The 10,522-nt window shown below is 36.0% G+C and overlaps 1 long non-coding RNA gene across 1 annotated transcript in view; it reads right to left on the bottom strand.

Moving 5' to 3' along the window:
• Window positions 1–9,021: 9,021 nt before the first annotated feature.
• The window catches only part of LOC149542279 (uncharacterized), a 67,966-nt gene continuing 66,465 nt past the window's right edge, over window positions 9,022–10,522 (bottom strand). The window contains exon 2 of the long non-coding RNA XR_016355447.1: window positions 9,022–9,462. This is a non-coding gene — a long non-coding RNA (uncharacterized LOC149542279). The remainder of the gene's footprint in view (window positions 9,463–10,522) is intronic.

Genomic DNA, 10,522 nt, shown 5'->3' with positions numbered 1-10,522 from the left:
GTTATGGAAGCCAAAGAGTCTCCTTAGACCTTTTTATATCTTGAGTCAGGTGAGACAAGAACACAAGAACTCTCATTCCCAATTTCTTTTAAAACCATAACCGTTCCTTGCTTATGACGGCTCCCTTCTTAATTGATACTTGCTACACATATATCATATACCTGCAAGACTATTGAACTCTTTTCCCATTCATAAACAACACCATTTTAATACTCTACCATATAAGTTTTGTTCATACGGAGGATTAAGTATTTTTATTTCATGGCACCCAACTTATATTTTTCATGGCACCCATCTTCTATTTCTCTGGCACCCGATTTCCATTCGCAAGCACCTGACTTCTTCATTACTGACCATGTTTATCATGGCAACGGATAGCTTTGTAATTAATAATCTTTGCATTGTCTTTTTCAACCACGATTTCCAATTATTCAAAAGATCTGCAGAAATCATGAGCACTCTTATGTTGTGACTGCGCTTGATATTTTGCAAGTAAAGGTGTGGCAAGAAGTTGAGTGTCCAACAAGACATCATTTCTAAACTAATCCAGGTTATGTGGAATACTCAAATCCAATATTTCAATTCAATTTTCTTGAATCAAATGGTGCAATGACATCGAATTACATAACAGTAAACTACAATATTTATCATGATAATATCTTTTTTGATATTACAGAATTGATCCACTTCAAAGTAGATTTGATCATGGCAAGTGAAAGCCAAGTAACCATAATATGAATCCATGAATCATTATGCCAATGGAGATAGAGTTAAACAATAATTTCTACAATCTTTAAGAATATTTTTCTCAAATCACAGATTGTGATAAGTTGGAATATATGTAGATATCAATCATGAATTAGTTGAGAATCAACAACTAGATTCAATTGCTCTGAGATCCGAGCACCTAGGATTCACCAACTATATAGCCATGGAAAAGGTGAAGAGGTAAGTTGAATTCTGCAATGATATAGAAATAAAAGTCAAATATGATACATTAAAATTGGAATAATATCATTTAATAGCTCATGCATGATTCATGTTTATTGTATTCTTCTACTATCAAGTTAAGTGATGTGATTAGATACCAGGATGCTCAATGGATGACAAGATGTTCCATATCTATTCCAGGTAGGGAGAGTCTTTCTTGTTAGAAATTGTGTGGGGATAAGTTATGGTCTGAGGTTGAGTGGTTAAGCCCCTGACAATATTTCACCTCTCCACAAGTTGTTAGACGTGCAACAAACAAAAATAAGCTATGCATTCAAACATTTGTTAGAAACAGGTGTTTTTACTTTTGTGAGGCATATTCAAGCAGAAGGTAAGATTAATTGAATTGTATCATCGTTATAGTTATTTCTTTAAAAGAAAGCAACTCTTAATATCAATGTAATTGGCAACTAGTTAGATCAATTGATTATCTAACTAAACGTGAAATATATTTATTTGCAAGAGATAGATTTATCTTATGGATTATTATTTTAGTCTTTCATTTATAAGAATAATGATTATGAGCATATCTTCTAATCTTATGTTATTGCCACAGTTAAGCAGTCGAAAGGAAAGCAATGATATAGTGGTATCTAAAGCCCTAATTGAAATAATGGCATATGAAACCCTAATTGATATAGTGGTATCTAATGCCCTAAATGATCCAATAGTAACTGATGTCCTAATTGATACAGTGGTATCTGATGCCCTAAATGATCCAATGGTAATTGATGCCCTAATTGATACAGTGGTATCTAATGCCCTAATTGATACAGTGGTATTTAACAGTAATCGTCATTTGATTTTGATATAATAGTATTTGATGGTAATCATCAATTTATCCTAAGTGATATTTGTGGACTAATCTGGGTGATTGCAGAAGCATCCTTACAATGATTTCTTGGTTCAAATTCCATGGTATGTAGATTTTATTTTCCATAGTAAATTTATTGATGGTGTTTTCAGATGTTAGTCATGAGTTTTCAATTTAAGTAACTGTAATTGTGAATCTCGTTCACATAAACATAACTGCTTTAACTGTCTTCTTATGAAATTTAAATAGTAATTGTATTTCTTTGAATACGTTAGTTGTTAATTAAGACCCAAATAAAGTGGTTGTTACACAAGTGCCCATTGTATTTCCAAGATATTTAATAAATCTCAACTCAACTTTTCACTTGGTCATCTCATAATCTCTTCTTTTCAAATCATCTTCATCAATCAAATGATATGACACTCTACACTGTTAATAAATGTCTCTCCAATAGGTTTGACATTGTCTTACCAATAGGTTTCACATCAATGGAAAAATAACAATTGCTCCACTTGTAGTTTCCAACAAAAACAAGAACATTTGTACCTCATTTAGGAAATGAGGTAATCTGCAACTAAGGAATGTAAACTGCAACGGAGGGATGATTGACTTTAAGATTGTATCCTTTAGTTTGCTAGGATTATGTCTCCATCCTAAACTGTATCTTATGCTCAAGTATTTTGTAGTTGATACAAAATCCTTTTCAAATGTTTTGTTTTGAATGAATCCAATTTATTATTCAGATTTGATATTTATTATGGGTTTCTTCACAAATCCCTAGTGTGTTTGCCAAGTTCAAGCCACGATGTCATCCCAAATAAAGATAGAAGGCGAATGATTGGGCATTCACACTTACACTAAAACTTAGGATCGAAGTAGCCGCACAAGATTAACGAGATCAATTTGAAGACAACATTATGTGCCTTCAATAGGCAGACAGGCAGATCCCAGGTACGCCTTTTCCCTTTTTCTTGCATCTGATTTTGCACCTGTTCAGGCTTCCTTTGTTTCTTCTCCTGGCATTGGTAAATTTACAATAGTAAAACACCATTAAAAACATATAAACAAGGCACCAGTGGGAATGATATGGTCTTCATGGACAGAACAAATGGGGAAATCACAAATACATCTGCAGAGAGGATACTTGTAAAAGTATCATTAACTGATCAACCTAAGATAAGAGAGGAACAGTCAGAACTTGATGGGTCCACCTTACATAACACAGGATCTGATAGTAACAGGGTGGCAAAGAATCAGATAGTCAGGGCACCCGTAACAGCAAAACAGCAAACTAGTCTGGAAGAAGCTACGAAACACGACATCTCTAGCAATAGTGGCTTGGTCCTGACATACGGGGATAGTTTAATGCACAGCAGCATCATCAAGTGGAATCAAGGGAGCTTCCTCGTTATTCCAGAACCCTCAGCCGGACACACGAGTTCATTCAATCTTGGAGGGACAAATGGTAATTTATCCACAAACACTTTGAGCTTATCACAAGCCAGCGGACCACTCACATGAGGCAACTACATCTATGTGAATGCCAAACAATATAAAAGAATAATTAGGCGGAGAAAGATATGAAAGTTTAAAAATGCAAAAAGAGGGAAGTTAGCAGCTTTACTTCCGAAACCGATTCCACAAACCCCAGACAGCACAAGGGAGGGAGAACAAAGTCTGAGGCCGACTGAAATCTCTAAAACAATTAAGCAGTTTGATAATATCAGAGATATTAACGGTAAAAGGAAGCCAGATAATTCTCAGGTGGTAGACACAGTGGAGGATGGGCTACCGAATAATTACAGCCCCACAAGGACACCTATGACGTGGTATCTAGACATTTTTGTGAATGATTTAGTAGCTATGAAGGAAAGGGTGTGGGCACTTGAAGAGAGGAGCCAAATAGAAAGTATCACAATGAAAAGAGTTACTGGAGATAACTGGAAGCTAGCAGCGGAGGTCAAGTCACTTAGAGAACAAATTTAAAAATTGCAATTTAATATGGAAAAAGGAGAGTATGAATTAATATTGTTAAAGAAAGAAGTAGGGGAAAAGAGGACAGCAGCAAGTACTACGGGAGAAGGAGAGGCTACAGAAGCAGACAAAAACTCACAAATGAAAAATATACAAGATGCCGTGGCCAATATGAAAATAAAAGAGAATCAACTCAGAGAACAGATTGAAGAAGTTAGATCATGGGCCAACATAGTAAAGGGGTCAGCAAACACTCCTATTGACAACATAAAAAAACAAGTTCGAAGACAGATTAGAGAGGAAAAAGAAAGAAATGAGAAAGCAACAAATATCGTTGTCAAAGGGCTACGAGACTATGGAGAACAGGAGAAAACAACGGATTTAGTTAAAGACTTCTTTAAAGACCAATTAGACTGGCATGGAACAACCATACAAGCTCAAAGAATCGGAAAATGGATTAGAGGAGGCAAAGATAGACATGTTAGAGTGACAATGAAGAATATAGTAGATAAAAATAACATTTTCAGCAAGAGGAAGTTTCTTAGAGGCACACACATATATGTTGATGATGACCTCACCGTAACTCAGCAAGAAGAAAGGAGGAATGAATGGGAAAAAGTGAAAATAGCAAGAGGAAAAGGCAAGTGGGCGTGGCTACAAGATGGCAAAGCCCAAATCAGCGACAAAATCACACGCAATAAATAGGAACTCGGGCCGACCCAGGAACATTTAACTATAGTTAGCTGGAACTGTAGAGGTTATCCTTGGAGAAGAGGACCTGGGTTAGGGCCGTTAGCTAAAGATAATGACATCATTATGCTTACCGAGACTCATGAACATGATGGATGTAGAGTTTCAAATTTTGAAGGGTATAAGAAGGTATCACTGTGGAATGAAAAGATAGATAATGGTAAGGGGCATGGAGGCATCACCGTTCTAATAAAAGAAACTTGGAGCAGATTTGTAAACTTAGAGAAAGAAGATGTAAACAAGCAGTATATTTGGATAAAAATAACAGAGAATCAGATTTCTACAAGGGTGGCTATATGTTACTTCGCTCCAAAAAGCTCAAAAATATATAAAAAACATAGATTGGATCGAGAAGATCCATTCGTTGCGCTAAAAAAAGACATAGCAACCTTTAGCTCTTTAGGGGAAATAATATTAATAGGGGATTTTAATGCTAGAACAACAAACAACCAAACTCTCAATCTTAAGGAGAGTTACAATGAAAGCAGAGATCCAGTTTGGCTCAAAGAAGAAGGGACACAAAAATGGGAAAGATCTTCACAGGATAGCATGGGAAAGATTAATCATTTTGGTGTTGAATTACTAGGGTTATGCTGCCTATACAACATGGTTATATGCAATGGTATGGAAAAGTGACCTAAATCAGGAGGCATCACATGCAAAAGACACAATGGACAAAGTGTTGTTGATTATGTTATATGCTCGCAAGACTATGTCGCAAAGATAATTAACTTTGAGATAGAAGATTGCCCCATAGAGTTAAAATCTGATCATAACCCCATCTTGATAAGGGTGACTACTCACTTTAAAGATCAACATATTGTTCCAAAACTTTTACAGAAGAGGAAGATGATTCCGACTGACAAAGTTTTAATGACACAAGAAAACCATGATACTTTTCAAGACTCTCTTTTGCGGCTGTCTAGGGTTCCAGGAAACCATCTAGAGTCTGAAAAATAGCATTTCATGGACAAGGATAATCTTGTTCTTACTATCATTAAAGCATTGGAGGAGTGTAAAAGATCTAGGGCCACAAAAGAAGCCAAGAACACTTTTCTGACCAATCCTTGGTTTGATGAGAAGTGCAAAATGGCAAAAAGGAATTGGAAAAAGAACATGAACAAAGAAAGTAGAAAAGAATATGATCAACTGATTAAAAAGAAGAAAGAAGAGTATGTGAACAAGAGAAAAATAGAGTTGATTAATCTTGGTAAAAACAACCCCAGAAAATTTTGGAAAGAGCTTCAGCAGAGAAAAACTCAGATAGTGAATAACATAACAGGAACCAAATAGCTAGAATATGCCAAGACTCTCTACGAATGTGATCTAAGAGAGCATAGTACCATGGAAACAGAGACTACAGGGGAGTTATTCAGTGAAAATGATATTATTCAAGGCATTAGGAGGTTAGCTGCTGGTAAAGCGCAAGATATAGATGGGCTACAAGCGGAATACTTAAAATGGGGTGCTGAAATCCTCACACCACACATCACTAAGATTTTCAACAGTGTCAATAGAGAAGGTTTCCCTGTAAAATGAACTACAAGTGTGGTGATCCCACTCCACAAAAGTGGAGATATAAACAATCCTTCTAATTACTGAACCATCATGATCAATCCACTATTTGGCAAGTTATTTGGTAGTTTGGTAGAACAAAATATCAACAACTGGGCTGAAACAGAAGGCAAACGTGCAAAAGGGCAAGCAGGCTTTAGACCGAAACACTCTACTATAGATCACGGCATCACTCTCAGGCATTTGATGGAAAAAGTTTGGGACACTTCGGTGAACGAGGCTTTTTGTTGTTTCGTGGACTTTAAAAAAGCTTTCGACACAGTGCCACGTAATAAACTATGGGATAGAATGGTAGAGTTGAATGTCCTTAAAGAACTTAGGTCAGCGGTTTACAGATTATATGAGCAGGTCAAAGCTAAAATCAGAATGACAAAAGGGATATCAGAAGATTTTGACAGCAACATCGAGGTTAAGCAAGGGTGTCCGCTTTCTCCAACACTATTCGGGCTCTATATTGACAAGTTAGAAGAGTGGATAAACAAGACCAATGGTGAGGGGGTGCAGCTGGCCCACTTCGTAATAAGATTGCTCTTATATGCAGATGATCTCATAATTCTTGCTAGAACAGCTAAAGGTTTGAAAGAGCACTTGAAAGCACTAAATTTTTTTTGTCATGATGTAGGAATGCAAGTTAACACTAGCAAAACCAAAATTATGATCTTCTCACTAAAGAAGAATAGGGGCATACAAGACAAGTTTCTGTTTGAAAATAGCCCCCTTGAGATTGTGGAAGAGTACAAATACTTGGGCATCGATTTTCATAACAAACTCAACTGGGATACTTGTAGATCTAAAAGGATCCAAGGGGGCTGGAAGGCGTTATACTCTTTACAAAACAAGTGCAGGAACGCAGAATTATGGGATTGGACGACCATGAAAACTCTGTTTGGTTTGCTGGTCACTCCGGTTATTCTATACGGATGTGAAGTGTGGGGCGGGAGTATGTCCAAACAGAAATGGCGGCAAGTAGAAAGAATTCAAAAACACTTTATCACATGCAATCTTAAAGTCAAGACCACAGTTCCGTATGAAATCTTTTTGGCGGAGGTGGGTTCCTTTCCATTAGAAGCCGTCTCATTGATCCGAATGCTAAGCTATTTAAAGAAAACCCAAAGTCTAGAAACACATCGTTGGCCCAAGTTGGTAATAGAGGAAAAACTTGTGAGGCGGAAAAGCACATGGATGAAAAAAATGACAAATGGATGCAAAAATGGGATATCAACATCCAAGCTTGCACGGATAACATTAAAGAAATAAAAAAATTTGTCAATGAAAAATTTCGCAATATTCTGTGGACAAGACACATAGGGAGGAAAAAATCTTATTACATTAAAGAATTTAATCCCACTTCTAGTCATGATGAAAAGGCCTATATAAGTGCACCTATTAATTGGAAAGCAAAAATGTTGATGGCACAAATTAGAACTAGTTCACATCAGCTGCGATGTGACACTGGTAGATGGCAAGTTCCAAAGGAAGAGTGGGCAGACAGAACATGTTTATTCTGCAATATGGGAACAGTGGAGACAGAGCAACACTTTGTCATGGAATGCTTGGCTTACAACGACATCAGATCTGATTATACAAAAATTCTGCAGAACAAGGACTTCAACTATTTATTTGAGGAAGATCAAGTGAAGAGAACAGCGGATTTGATTATCAAAATTCAGAGAAGAAGAGACAAGTTAACCAAAACTTTGCAACTGACTAGTTTGGCTCTTGACTCGGGAGGGCGATTGCATGGGTCCCATAGACTACTTTAGTCTCGTGGACGTCATTAAAATCTATCATATCATATCATATCATATCAATGGCAGTGGGCAAAGAAGATATGTGGATTCGTTACATGAAAACTACCAAAAGGTATAATAATGTAGCAAAATACAATCCTATTAAACATAAATAGTAAATAAGTTCACAAAAACAAAAAACCAAAAATTGATATTAAGACAACAGTCATATCACTAACAGAAGAGACCGTTCATTGCAAGAAAAAGAATCGGGATAGCCTTGGTGGATGTGATAAGTTGCATTAATCTAAAATGTTAAAGAGAAACCAAACATTAATAAATACTAACAAAGCTAGGGGGTTCTCAAATAGTCGAGACAATTTCTCACTTATAATTACATCCACGTCTTTGTAATTGTGCCAAGATCTTGTACTTGAGGAACATTTTTTTTTCATATTTGACTTATTAAAACTTATATATTTGTGGCAAGCATATAAGAAAAATTACAATTGCAATGCCGTTGTTTAGATATAAATAACATTAGACAATGAGCAGAAACTAACACAACTTTCTAATAAGCATTCTTAAAGTGTTGTGAGCTATTAGGCCAAGACCACTCTGCTCGGTTTTAATCTGCATAGTTTATAAGATCAATACTGGCATGCCTGATCATTGACTCCAGATGATGGACTCTCTTGACAGCTATAAACATTTAACAAACATCAACGAGTGAGCTGAAACTTGTGCTTCTAAGATGTTCCCATAACAGATTTTGATTATATTGCCAGTGCAGAAGACCTCTGATCGAAACATACTACTGTGTGTAAGAAATGTAAATAGAGACCTTAACCGCACATCAAAAGAAGAGAAACCTGTCGTATAGGACCTCTGTAGTCTTTATGATAAGCAGCATTACTACAGCCTCCACTGAACACAAAATTAGCTTCCCCATTGTGAGATCTGGTAACAAATATTGTTTCAAATATTTAGTTCAAAACAGCTATGTTCAGTAAAGAAAGATTGGATAACCTATATTCTTAACATTGATTATGATCTCACAGATACTGTACCACAGAGGGTCCAAACACACAAGTTTGTGAGTCTATGATTCCAAGTTGCCAACATCGTTGCAATAAGTAGAGGTTTATATCAGGAAACACAAAGAAGATACCTAAAATGTTAGGCACATAATGGGAACAGTATTTTTCTTTAGAGTTATTTATTCAATCTCAACTATTTCCATGCTTAGTTCCCCACAATATTTACAGTAAAGAGTATTTCCAATCTTAATAGGCTATTTACCAATTTACACAATACAATAAGATTTTCAATCAAGACATTTTGAGAAATTAATCCGGTGTACTCTTAACAAATTAAAATCTTATGAATCCTCATCACCATCATGCTCTGTGCAATAGGTGATTGATTCACAAGACATGCTCGTTGCCGCGAGGACATGCCATAGAAAAATTTAATTTGTGCACATTCAATCACTGAATTGAACAGGATGTGCCATAGAAATTTAATCTTTGAAGAGGATTGTATGGATCATACTGAAACATAGATTGCTATCCCATTGCATGATCTACGTCCACCACAAATGTAAGAAGCTTTGACAAGATCTTTGACCTGTATCAAATAAGAAAGTTTAGTAAACAGCTATTTCTGAAGTGTTAGTTCCTTGCACCTATCAATTCCCACTTTATGGTGTAAACAGTATGGAGAATTACAATATTTGTACAAAATCCTCCGAACAAAGAACTTCCATTGACACAAGCATGTAATGTTAAACATTAAACTCCTACATCATATTTATTCTTTCTTCATTTATTTTTCAAGGAGAATCAATTTAATAAATGCCTTGGACTGAATTAGAGGCAGAAGTTCTGTATTTCATTTGGGCTACTGTGTAATTACCTAGAAAAATTATTTTAGAGTTAATAAATTTCTGGCTTAGATATTTGAGTTATTAACCCGAGAATAGCCAAAATATCAGAATTTACCCTTTTGCCTTTACACAACAATGTGAAACCCTAATCTAAATAATCAGTTTCTCCTTTGCTATAACTTATCTTTGAATTCATTAATACCCTAATCAACTTAGTTTACAATTGTGTAAAATAAGATGCAGAGAATCCACCGTATAAATCACCCAGTTATAATTAACCCAGAATGGTCGTTTCCATAGTTGGAAAACTCGCGAAGGCCTGAAAAATAAAGTCCGAGAAAACTCGGCCAATTTTCGGCAAAAACTCGGGAACTGAAATTTTGCTTATATTTAATCAGAAAAACATTTTTTTTGCAAAATTCAATGTTAAGATGCATCCAATGAGTCAATAAATGAGAAAACAAAAGAACCAAGCTTACTCTAGATATATTTAAAGACGAAGTGGGTACAAAATCACGTTCTCTTGAGGAAAACTGATGGCTGGAAGCATAATAGCAAATAATTTATGTAAAACTAGAAGTAAATACACCATGCTAATTACATCTTCCCCTTCCCAGATCTAGTAATAACTAAGGGAGAGATAGAACTATAGGATCTAGTCCTAGAAGTCTGCACTGGGCATGATTGTGCCTCCTCACTCAGGATGTCTGACTAGGTCTATGGCTCGTCCTCCATCTTGGATGTAGCTCTGCCTCTATAGCTTCTCCTGGCACTAGCAATGACTACTCATCCAACTCAATG

Source organism: Cupressus sempervirens, chromosome 8 (assembly GCF_028749045.1).
Source record: "Cupressus sempervirens isolate cs-2001-9-10 chromosome 8, ASM2874904v1, whole genome shotgun sequence".
NCBI classification, from domain to species: domain Eukaryota; kingdom Viridiplantae; phylum Streptophyta; class Pinopsida; order Cupressales; family Cupressaceae; genus Cupressus; species Cupressus sempervirens.
Note: the sequence above shows the minus strand (reverse complement) of the source record. Positions and strands in the feature narration are given on the sequence as shown.